The following is a 12,470-nucleotide window of genomic DNA, read 5'->3' as shown; positions in this document are numbered from 1 at the left end:
GGGAAGGAGCAATGAAGCGAGTTGAGAAGTTCTGGTTTCTGCTTCTCCTGGTGGATTTTTTAATTTAACTCCACACTGTGGAAGCGAATTCTGTGACAGCCTCTGTCAGTTTATTCTATTTCAACAGTGCCAGCAACAGGGCTCTGTTTGAGCACTGCAAATGTTGCCTGTGTGGCTTTAATTCCCCTCATTTTAGTGCTCAGGGGCTGGTGGGCATCGAGTATCTGCTGATCTTTAGGTACGAGACAAAAATACTGACTTCACTGTCATGAAAGCACCGTGGGTAGCACCAACTGAAAGAGGCACATGCAGTTTTATGGATAAAATTCAGGTGGCAAGCAGAACAGGGCGAAGAGCAGCCATGATCTGCAATTCCCAAGGCAAAGGCACCAGTAGCCTCCTGCTGTCAGCTCAGGGTGAGTAAAACAGAGCTGGAAACAGCGATGGAACCCGATTCTTTCTTCCTCTGAGGGCTGGCTCAGGGCAGCACAGGCGAGCCCTGAGCAGTCAGGGCTGTGTGTGGGTGCTGGTTTCTCTGCTCGAGAATTGAGCTGGAAAAAGCCCTTGGGAGCCGAGGCAGGGGCAGGCGGGAAGGGGCCGGCGCTGCTGCTGCTCCTGGCCGGGAGCCCCGGCTGGGCCGGGCCGGCGCTCCCTGCGCTGCGCCTGCTGCTGCTGCCAGAGCCGGGCTGGACTCGGGGACAGGGAACGGACACAGGGGGACAGCAAAGGCCTGGCGGCTGCAGGGATGGTGGCGCTGGGGCCGGGGCCAGCACAGAGCTTCAGCCCGCAGTTAAACCCGAGGGAAATGCTGGGGAGAGGCGCCATTTCAGCCTTTCTGCACTCATGGGTGTGAAGGGATGGAAATGAAAGGAGAACAAGAAGGGCCCGACCCCTCCTCCTCTGGGAGGAGCCCCGCGTCTGGGGCTGTGAGGGGCTGTAAGGGGCTGTGAGGGGCTGTGAGGGGCCATCAGCCATGATGGGCCGTGGGGAACTCTGAGAGGCCATAGCAGTCTGTGAGGGGCTATGGGACGCCAGGCACCTCATGGAACCAAGGGGCCATTGTGGCCTACCAAGGTCTTGTGGAACCAAACAGACCATGGTGACACTATGGAACCTCATGGTACCACAGGTCCATTGTTACACAGCAGCCACAGCAGGGCTGCACAACCAAGGAGATCATTATGACACTGCACAACTGTGCAAACCTGTGAGCCTACCAGGGAAAAGGAAGCAGAAATGCTCTGGAGAGACACACCGTAGGCTCTGGGCATTCCTCAAAGCTCAGGGTGAGAAAAAAAGCTTCCCCGTGCTGCTCTGCAACACTATGTTAATTTGTCTCAGTTCTGTCCTCCCTATTGGCCTATTGGCCTTTCCAACTCATTTTATATGTTCATTTTCTGGTGAGTTCTCCCTTGCCTGTCTTCTAATTGGTGTGTAACGCTGTCCATCTACCCTGGCATTTCCTGTTGGTCCCTTCCCTGTGTACCGCCCTTGAGCCCTCAGAGCATTGGATCCCTGGTGCTCTCCTCTGCACCCTCTTTCCCTGTATTTATACCCTGGACCCTCCTTTGTCTTTGGCCCCTGGACACTTTTGGTGTTGCTCTACAATGAAGCATGTTGGAACTCCATGCCTGGACCCTCCTGTGTCTTCACTGCTGAACTGCTGCATATGTGTGTCTGTGTGTCTGTGTGCGTGTGTGTGTCTCTGTGTGTGTGTGTCTGTGCTGGTGCTCTCATGGCTCCTGCCCGTTGGCACAAGGTTGTGTCCACCACCACCATGGACCACAACAATAACTCCTTCCTTTACTCTGTGGTGTAAATGAACCATTCTGTCTAATCATGATCAGAATCAATCAGAGCTGTATTTATATAAATATATCTGGTATTCCATCATTATTCCTGTGGGACAAATTGTGTAAAAGTTTAATTCCGCCTGTCCAAGCTTTTACAGCTTTGACAAAATCTGGGGCTGGGATTGGATCCAGCCACTCCCAGTCTCCTCTCATAGAAGGAATTTTAGAAGTCTAGGGGTCCTGCAGGGGTTTGAGGAACCATGGTGGCTGTTGAGCGTCATTTTTCCACCTCACGTCTCGGCAAGAGTTTCTTTAATAAAGAAACAAAGCTTTTGCCTGAAGCTCCCACTGTGCCCTGTGAGTGTCTGGGACATCCCAGCTCTTTCGCAGCCTGGAGACTCCTGGGATGTCACCATGGGCCCCCGTGAGTGCCTGTAACAGATCTGTGCCTTTGCAGCCCAAGGTCCCCTGGGATGCCACCATGGAATGGCTGAGACTGCCTCTGACCACAGGGCTCTTTACCATCCCCAGAAAGCCCTGGGAGGTGTCCATGGAGCCCCAGTCTCTGCCTGTGACATTCCAGCTCTGGAACAGCCTGGAGACTCTTGGAAAGTCCCCCTGGAACCCCTCTGAGGGCCTGTGACAAATCTGATCCTTAGCAGGCAACGATCACCAGGCCTCTGTTGCTATGGTCAGTTTCCATGGCAACCATCACCAGTCCCCAGTTGCTATGCTCAGTTTCCATGGCACCCATCACCAGCCCCTGTTGCTACAGTCAGACCCTTGGCAGCTCCATGGAGACCCCATGATGGGGTGGTTGCCATGGACACCAGCTCAGGCCTTCAGCCAGAGCCCGTTGCCATGGCAACCATTGGCAGCCCCATCCCCAGGCTCATGGGATCCCAGAACCACAGAATTGGCTGAGCTGGAATGGACCCATCAGGATCCTCCAGTCCAACTGCTGGCCCTGCACAGGACACCCCAACAATGCCAGCCTGGGCCTGGCAGCGCTGTCCAAACGCTGCTGGAGCTCAGAGAGCCCTGGAGCTGGGACCCTTCCCTGGGGAGCCTGGGCAGGGCCCCAGCAGCCTCTGGCCAAAAACCTTTTCCTGACATCCAACCTGAGCCTGCCCCGACTCAGCTGCAGCCGTTCCCTCCACGCCTGTCCCTGGGCACCAGAGGGAAGAGGTTCCCACAGGCCCAGCCAGGGACTCCCTCCCAAGGCTGTTGCCATGGCCACCAGGGCTGGGACCAGCTGGTATGCTCCATTTCCATGGGCCGGGGTTCAGGAATGGGATTCCCCAATTTCCTGCTCCCACTAAAACCGCACTGCCCTCACTGCCCTCCTACCTCCCATGGAAAGCAGAAAAGGCAAGGATCCTGGGCTGGGATAAGAACAATTTATTGGGAACATCAGCGAGATAAGGAAGAAAGAGAAACAGAAATGATATTGATAACAGAAGAGATAAGAAAAATTATTTACAGGGAAAACTAATACATCATAACAGGCTCTTCCTGGCCATGCATTTCCCCTGCCTTGAAAGGACACTCTTCTCCTCAGGGAGTGAGAGAAAGAGTCCCTTTCCAGCCCCTGGCAATGTTCTGAAGTGGGAGTGAATGTAATGACATTGCCATGGCCAAACCCTCATGTTCTTCCATCCCACATCAGGCCACTGTCAGGGGCAAGAAAATGGACAGGTGTCTTCCCAGCATGGATCACAGGGAAAATGGATCACTAGGGCTCTTGCCAATGTGGGCCCTCTAATGGGGGATGAAGCTGGAGTGGTGGATGAAGCTGTTCCTGCATTTGGGGCATTTGCAGGGCTTCCCTTACTGGTGGCTCCGTTGGTGTTGGGTCAAGTGAGAGCTGCTGGAGAAGCTCTTCCCGCACTGGGGACACTCGTAGGGCCTCTCCCCAGTGTGGATGTGCCAGTGGGTGATGAGGGCGGAGTTGTCCATGAAGGCCTTCCCGTAGTCGGGGCAGGGAAGAGCCTTTCCTGTGTGCGAATCTGCTCATGCAGGAGGAGATGGGAACTGGTCTGAAACCTCTTCCCACATGTGGCGCACTGGTAGGGCCTCTCCCCAGTGTGGATGCGCTGGTGCCTGATGAGGTGGGAGCTGCGGTTAAAACCCTTCCCACAGTCAGGGCAGCAGAAGGGCCTCACATCTGTGTGAATTCGCTGGTGGCGGAGATGGGAGCTGCTCTGAAACCTCTTCTGGCACTCGGGACACTCGTAGAGCCTCTCCCCAGTGTGGATGCATTGGTGGGTAACAAGGTTGGATCTGTAGCTGAAGCCCTTCCCACACTCCCCACACTCGTAGGCCCATTCGCTGGTGTGGATCATCTGGTGGCTGATCAGGTGGTTGCTCTGCCTGAAGCTCTTCCCACACTCCAAGCACCTGTGGGCCTTCTCCCCATCATGAAGCTGCTCATGGACCACCAGCTCTGAGCTCTGGCTGGAGCTCTGTCCACCTTCCTGGCTCAGGGTGGGTCTTTCCTCCTCAGAGCACCCTGGGCTGGGTTTGGAGCCCCTCCTCATGTGGGATGTCTGAGTGTTTTCTTCCCTGTTGGATTCCTGTGTGCTAGAGTCGCTCAAAACAGCCTCTTTCGCAAGGTTCTGCCATGCAGATTTTTCCTCCCTGGTCTCCATCCTCAGTTCCTTCCCTGGGGCTGAGGAAGGACAAGGAGAGTATGGGATTTGCCTCCATACCAGAGGGAAGGGGAAGGAGATCCCACCAGTGCATCCCCGGCAGGACGGTGTTGGCACCGGGGTTGTCCTGCAGCCAGGGGCTGTGCTGGGCTGGGAGATGGAGCAGGAGAGGGGGGGAAATAGGAACTGACTTCCTCCTCACCTGCCTGAGTATCCCAGGGCTCCTTCCTCTTCCTCACAGCCTCCTCTTCCATTGAATACCAGTTTGGGAATGGGAAAACCTGTTTAGGGAAGAAAACAAAGGGTGTGCACATTGTCTTTTGTACTGGTTTGAAGGCAAACCTGGGGAGGGTCTAAACCAGAATATCAATTTAATAAGAAAATTTAGATCAGGGCAATGATACAGAAACAGTGCCTTAAACTGACACAGTCAGGATATAACCTGATACCCTGTTGGTCAGGGTGGTTGCAGCAGTCCCATTAAATGGTGGCTGCAGTCCTGTTGGAGTGATGAACGTGATTCAGTCAAAGCAGTGATCCTGTAGAAGGGTCTGGTCTTCCTCTGGAGGTCCAATGGTGGTTATGGAGTTCTTGTCCTCTGGGAATCCAGTAGGCAAGCTGCTCCTTATGTTAAAAGCCTCAGCTTATATCCAGGTAGGAATGCTTGGATCCTCCCCCTGGGCAGAGCATCCCACAATGGGATGATGGAATTTTATCAGTTCTGCAGTGACACTCAATGGCCCATTAGCACAAGATATCTCCCCTGGAGGGCGTTATCAGGGGTGAGTCATGGAAGAGATAAAGAACAATGCCCCACCTGTTTATAGCAGTTGATGAAGATGGGGATTGAAAACATGCATTTGGTTACATCTTACATTGCAACCTGAAACAGTGGGGTAATCCCTGCTCAGGGGGTGAACACCACCCTCCTTACCCAGAATGGCTCAGGTATAAAACTCCAACCCTGGAAAGGCCACACACACAGGGGACAATATCACACTTGCCCTTCCCTAGAGGAGGGCTCATTTTCCTGTCATTCCCTTCCTGTCCCCCCTTTTCTATCCCATTTACTGTTCAATAAAATCCATTTTGAATTTGGTTTCATTATCACCTTAATTGGGGCAGAGGAATCTCTCTAACAATTTTCTTAACCAGACTCACCAGACTGTGAAATTATTTTGGCACAGTGAGTTTTGACACTGTTCTCTGACCCTAAGTGCCTTTGACAACAGCATGGTTTCCTCCTCTGAGGAGGTTCTGGCTCTCTCTGGAGGAACTCTTGGAAACTGGGCTGCAGCTTCCTCTGAGTGACTTATGGGAGAACTGATAAGGAAAATCGCTGTTGTGGGTCCAGAAAAAATATGTAAAGAAAATATTTTGTTGTCCTTCCTTGAAATGTTTTTTAAAATCACAGGAGGAAAGGGAGCAAATGATACCAGCGAGACTGACAAGGTTCATTCACCCCATGGTGAGGAACACGAGGCTGCTAAAAGTCCTACAAGAAGCCCAGCTGAAGTAGCAAAATTCCCAAATAACTCCTGAATTTCCAGGCTTGCATTCTTTGCAAAATGTAAGAATCATTATTCTCTTCATCCCTGTAGCCTTTGTGAGAGCTACAAAGAGTTTACTTTCCTTTTTATGATATTTGTATTGGGCCGAATTTACACTTTTCTTATATCAGAATGTGCTAGCAGCTGAGCTGAAGCTGTGCAGGAACCAGTGGAACTTGGAATTGCCAAAAAATTGCTTGTACTGTCAGTTTATTAATGTTTGGGATTTGTTTGCGTTTTCATCACATGTGACTTGTGGGAAAATCAAATATTCATCAAAGTGATTTATGCAGAGTCAAGTTTGATTTCTGCCAAGTTATTTTGTCCAGTGCCCAGGGGATGCTCGAGGGGTCTCTGTGCCTCTCGCCCTGGGGGATACTTGGGCAGGGTTTGGGAGGGTTGTCCCTGTCCCTGTCACCCAAGGCCATTCACCAGGGGATTGTCCCTCTCCCTGTCACCCCAGGCCATTCCCCAGGGGGTGTCTCTGTCCCTGTCACCCCAGGCCATTCCCCAGGGGGTCGCCATCATTCTCACCCCAGGGAATGCCAGGGGGGTCTCCCTCCCTCTCACCCTGTGCCAGGGGGTGCTCGGGGCAGTCTCTGTCTCTCTCAGCCCAGGGGATGCTCGGGGGTCTCTGTCCCCTCACCCTGGGGGATGCTCAGGGGGGTCTCCATCCCTCTGGCCTCAGGCAATGCCTGTGCAGGGCTGGGGACCAGGGGCTCTGTGTCCCTCTCACCGCTGAGGGTGTTCGGGGCTGGGGGTCTCTCCGACCTTCTCACACCTGGGGAGGCCGGGGGGGTCTCTGTCCCTCTCAGCCCTGCTGTGACCCCACTCAAACATCATCGGGGTCAGAGGGACAGAGACACCCCCAAACCCCCAGAAGGGCTGAACCTGGGATTTGGTTTGGGACTGAGGATTTAGGAAGCGGCTGGAATTTGGGCTAGGGTCAGAGCTGGGGCTGAGATTTGGATTAGAGCTGGGATTGGGGTTAAGGCTAGACATGGGATTGTCTTGAGGGGTTGTCTTGGGGTTGGGATTGGGTCTGGGGCTAGACGAGTCTGGAACTGGGATGAGATTAAATACAGAATTGTGAGTGTGTTTCAACACGGAGTGAGACTGAGGCCAGGATCAGGGTCAGGTTTGGGACTGAGCTCACCCAGGGCAGGACAGGGGGGATGTCACTGCAGGATGTCCCTGGCATGGTCTCACCCCTTCTCAGACACCTTCAAACATGGGGGGCAGCTGGGTACTCCAAGATTCAGGTGCTCCCACGCTGACCCTCAATACCAGGCGAGCATTCCCTCAGGCCAGCCCTGACTGCCAATACATTTTCCCTGCCCCTGTGCCATGGCAATGTCCTGGGCCAGGTCTTCTGTGAAATCCCACAGATCATCAAGCTCTCCTGCTCACACTACAACCTCAGGGAACTTGGGCTTCTTTCTGTTAGTTCCTGTTTATCATTTGGTTGTTTTGTGTTCATTGTTTTCTCCTATGGGCAGATCTTCAGGGCTGTGCTGAGGATCCCCTCTGAGCAGGGACGGCACAAAGCCTTTTCCACCTGCCTCCCTCACCTGGCCGTGCTCTCTCTGTTCCTCAGCACTGCTACATTTGCCTACCTGAAGCCCCCCTCCATGTCCTCCCCATCCCTGGATCTGGCCCTGTCAGTTCTGTACTCAGTGGTGCCTCCAGCCCTGAACCCCCTCATCTACAGCCTGAGGAACCAGGAGCTCAAGGCTGCAGTGTGGAGGCTGATGACTGATTCTTTCAGGAGCATTAAACTGCTGGCCAGTTTCTGCAAGTCACCCATAATAAAAGTAATCTTTGAAACTTCTTGTTCCTTTCATTTTGAATTTATTTTTCTCTGTTTTAATTTTTAAATATTTTCAACAAAAATGTCATTTTTCGTGCCATTTCTCATTTTGTTTCTCTCCACCTTGCCTGTGGCCACAGCCTGTGGCAAGGAGGGGCTGCGCTCTCAGTGGCTTGAAACAAACTGAAGGATCTCGCAGCAAAGTTTTCTGCAGAGATGCCCTTTTGTTGCCTTCTCTGGAGCTGCAGCAGCAATGTCTGTGTGCAGAGCTGGAGGCAGATCAGTGCTGGCACAGCAGCTGTGCCCAGCAGCAACAGCACTTGGTGTTGCTAGTGCTGCTGCCGTGGCCCTGCCCCACTGCCCTGGTGGCCCTGGTGTTGCTGCAGGGCCTGAGTGCTCTCGGGGCCAGGCACAGCCCTGGGGGTGGCAGTGCCGGGGCTGCAGCAGGGACAGGCCATGGGCACTGCTGGTTGAGCGCTGACGCCTCAGGCCAGGCCCTGGGGGCTCCAGGCTCCTTGCCTAGGCTCTCTCAAGAACACACCCAGGCCAATGCTCACCACAGAAACACCCGTGAGCAAGCCATGGGCAGGCTGGGGGCAAACAGCATGGCTGGGGCTCTGCAAGGGCCCTGGGGCAGACAGGAAGGAGCAGCAGAGCAGGGGCTGATCCATCCCCAGTGTGCTGGACAGCCCAGGGCAGCATCTCAGAGTGTCCTCATGGAGCTGCCAACAACATCCCCCCTCTGCAGCCCTGGCCTCTCCCCCAGCTCACACAGGTGCCCCATCCTTGCAGGCACAGACATAGCAGCACTGGCTCAGGAGCCCCTGTTTGCATTGCACAGAGCCGGTGGCAGCACCCCCATGCTGTTGGTGTGGGGACATGAACCGGAGGGAGCACAAATGCCATCAGCCCCTGGGGCCAGCAAGGGCTGAGGGACACCAGGGAAACCGCTCGTCGTTGTCATGGCCTCTGCAGTCAGCCAGAAAGTTTGTTCCCATCAGCTGGGAGTTTCCTGTCCCACTGCAGACGCTGTTGCTCAGAGCCAGGGCTGCCTGGCAGCCACCCCCAAACTGCCCTCAGCATTTCCTCTGCTTCACCTTTGCTTTCTTTCCTCTTCCTGATACAAATGTCTTCCCATTGCCCACCCCTGTTCCCTCCCCTGCAAACAGCCCATCCCTGTTTGCCCTTTCCTCTCTGGCCCCACTCCCCATTGCAGTTCCTGACTTGGTACCATGGGAACGTCCCTTAGGGAGCAGGATCATCCTACAAGTGCTGCAGGAATTGTCTGCAGGCTCCTGCAGTGCCTGGTGCTGCTCCCTTGCCAGCGGCACCCCAGGCCAGGGGGGCACATCTGGGCTGCTGTGTCTGGCTCTGGGGCTCCCTGTTCTGGGCAATGAGGAGGAGCTGCAGAGGCTCTGCAGGACTGACAGGATGGGCTTTGGGGCTGGCAGGAGAAGCTGAGGGATCTGGGCTGCTGGAGCTTCTGAAGAGGAGGCCAAGCCTCATTCTGCAACTTCTCCAAGGGTGGTTTCAGAAAATCCCAGAATCGGCAAGTTTGGAACAGGCCACGGTGAACATAAAGTCCAGCCTGTGCCCTGGCACTGCCTTGTGTCCTCTGAGCCTCCTCTTCTCCAGGATAAACAACCCTAGCAGCTCCCTCAGCCACTCCTCACTGGACTTCTGTTCCAGACCTCTCCCCAGCCTTGTTGCCCTTCTCTGGACACACTCCAGTTCCTCCATGTCTTTCTAATTAGGGGGGCTCAGAACTGCAAACAGCACTCAAGGTGCTGCCCAAGCAGTGCTGAGCACAGGGGAACAATCCCTGCCCTGCTCCTGCTGGCCACACCATTCCTGATCCAGGCCAGGAGCCATTGGCCTTCTTGGCCACCTGGGCACACTGCTGGCTCCTGTCCAGCCTGCTGTCCATCAGTCCCTGCAGGTCCCTTTTTGCCTGGCTGCTGTCCAACCACTCTGTCCCCAGCCTGTAGTGCTGCAGGGGTTGTTGTGGCCAAAGTGCAGGACCCGGGACTTGGACTTGTTAAAACTCACCTTGTTGGATTTGGGCCCTGCATCCATCCTGTCCAGGAGCCCTGCTCCCAGCATGAGCCCAGTTGCTGCCCCTGTGTGTTTCCAGTTTTCTTGTCACTCCCAGTATGATCCTGGTCACTTCCCCTCACTCCTGGCAGGATGCAGCGATGACTGGCCGGAGACCCTGTGACCTGGCTAGCTGAGAAGGTGGCCAACAGTCCCACTGCAGCAGGGGGTGTCAGCCCCGGTGGCAAGGCCCCAGGACTGGCAGCTTCAAGCACCCCTCGGCGGTAATAGCCTTGGGCTGTGCCTGCAGGACGAGGTCTCGGGGTAGAGCTGCTGAATAGGGTGGAGCAGAAAAGAGCCGGACACTCTCTGGGGTCAAACGAGTTTAATGTCCTGGGGGGCGACCAGCAGGGAGTGACCGCGAGAGAAAAAAAAAGTTGGGCATGGGATTATAAAGGGAGGTGGTAACTGGAGGTGGGATTTACAAAAAACCAATCAGGGGAAGTCAGGGGACGTGCTTAACATAATAGACTGTAAGGGAGAACTAATCGATACATTATAAAGGAGGGGCCCCGGGACCTCAGCCAATCACTACTCCCACTGAGAGGAACATTCTGGAAGACTGGGAGTGGTGGGGAGTGATTGACTGGGCCCAGGGAGGACGGAAAATAATACATATTAGGAGATACAGGGTGGGGAAATTACATGACATGGGGGCAACCATAGCAACTAAATAATAGACAGAAACTAGGGTGGGGAAAACTGGGAGGACAGAACCATCGTAACAAAGGGGGGGAAGAAACAGAACATACCAACACACCACAACATCTCCCCGTTTTTTGTTAAATAAAATTGAAAAGAACGGAAAAATCTGTACTAAAAGGTTCAAAAGGCTGGATTCCGGGGCTGATCAGTCCAGGCGTCTTCTTCTTCGAAACACAGCTCCTGGTGGTATAAGGGAGGCGCAGCGAGCTCTTCTTCATCTGCGGTTTCCTCTGCCTCCGAAGGATAGGTGTCTCCCTCTGCAGATTCTCCCGCTACCACCTGGTTGACACTTGGAGCTGTGATCTTATTAACAAGTCTTTGGACCAGCCCACGGACCAGCGAAAAGCAAATCAAAAGTAAAAATAAAACTAAAACAACTTTCATAACCGATTCTAGAACAGAACTGGCCCAACTGCCCAAGCCCCAGCCCTTAAAAATGTCCCTCAGCCAATCTGATGTTTCTTGCTCCATCCGATGGACTTGGTCTTTCATCTTCAGGATGGTGTGTCTGACGTTCTCAGCTCTTGATGACAAATTCATGCAGCAGAGGCCCTCAAACTCCTCACATTGATGATGATGGAGCAGCAATAGGAAATCTATTGCTGCCCTGTTCTGGAGTGTCGCCTTCCTTGTTATTTCCTCGTCTGTGAGGAGGTCGTATATAGCAGCCAAAGTCAAATTGGCTTGCTTAACCACCCAACACTCTAGGCGGCCCAATTCACCTAGAGACTTTGCCACTGATACCCACGGCAACAGAATGGTAAAAGCGACGGTTTTGGAATGGGACCAATGTGTAATTTCATCATCACAGTCTTCTGGGAGATCTTTAAGATCTCTTTTGGACCTGGCCAATTCTGCTGTGATGTTAGTCTTCTTCCAATTCACAATTTGAGTCATGTTGGGGGTAAACAGCGTCAGCTTGCCTAATGTGCACGGCCCTCCGATCAGACCAGAGGGGATGCCTGCCCACGCTCGGTTGCCACAAATTAAGAATGCTCCCCTGGGAAGGGCGTATGGGGTGCGGCCCGTGGTGGTGGGGCCGCTGATCTTTAAAATGGCCTTGCACCACTGGTAGGCTTGATATTCAGCTTTATTCTGTTGCACCACCTCATTGCCCTTCTCAATAGAGGAAAAGGTATACTCAAATTGAAAACAAATAGAGGAATTGGCAGAACCGAGCAGGTGCAGTTCAGTGGGCTCAGAGGGCAAAGGATCCAGCTTTACCACTCCGTCTCTCCAAGCGTTGCTGGAATCAAAACTAGGAAGGATAGTAAGACTCCGTGCCAAAATCGGGGAAAGGGCTGACTGAAAAGCAGAGGGGAATTCGCCTGGAGAGAAAGGGATCCCCACAAGGCACGACGACATCGGGTCCTCTGCTGATGCTGCGTCGAGGCAGATATGATCTTGCCCTAACGCCTGAGCCAAGGTACGCCAGACATTCACCTTTGGCTGAGGGACGATCCACGCTGCCCAGGGTGGAAGGAGGAGGCAGAAGATCAGGAGATGTAAAGGAGCGCTTGGGCGCTGCCACAGTTGAGGGCTGAGCTGGGCCATTCTGGCGTGGTGTGGGCCAGGCAAAGGGAGACAAACTGAAAAAACAAAACAAGCATGGTTATAACTTAAATATTTTCTTAAAGAGATGGTTCTGTCTCAAAAAGTAAATTAAGTTCAGGGGAAGAATCTGAGACAGGGGAGGAAGGTCGGGAATCAAGAACGACTCGAAAAGGGGCGCGAATCAATGGTGGAGAGGAAGGGGACCCGGTCGGAGGGAACCTGTGGAGAAAATAAAGGTGAGAGAAAGTGAGAGGTTTCCTCCTCTGCCGCCAACATGCCTCCTGCACCTGTGGCACAGTCTCGGATGTTTTTG

The sequence above is a fragment of the Ammospiza nelsoni genome, chromosome 9, assembly GCF_027579445.1.
Source record: "Ammospiza nelsoni isolate bAmmNel1 chromosome 9, bAmmNel1.pri, whole genome shotgun sequence".
NCBI lineage: Eukaryota > Metazoa > Chordata > Aves > Passeriformes > Passerellidae > Ammospiza > Ammospiza nelsoni.
Note: the sequence above shows the minus strand (reverse complement) of the source record.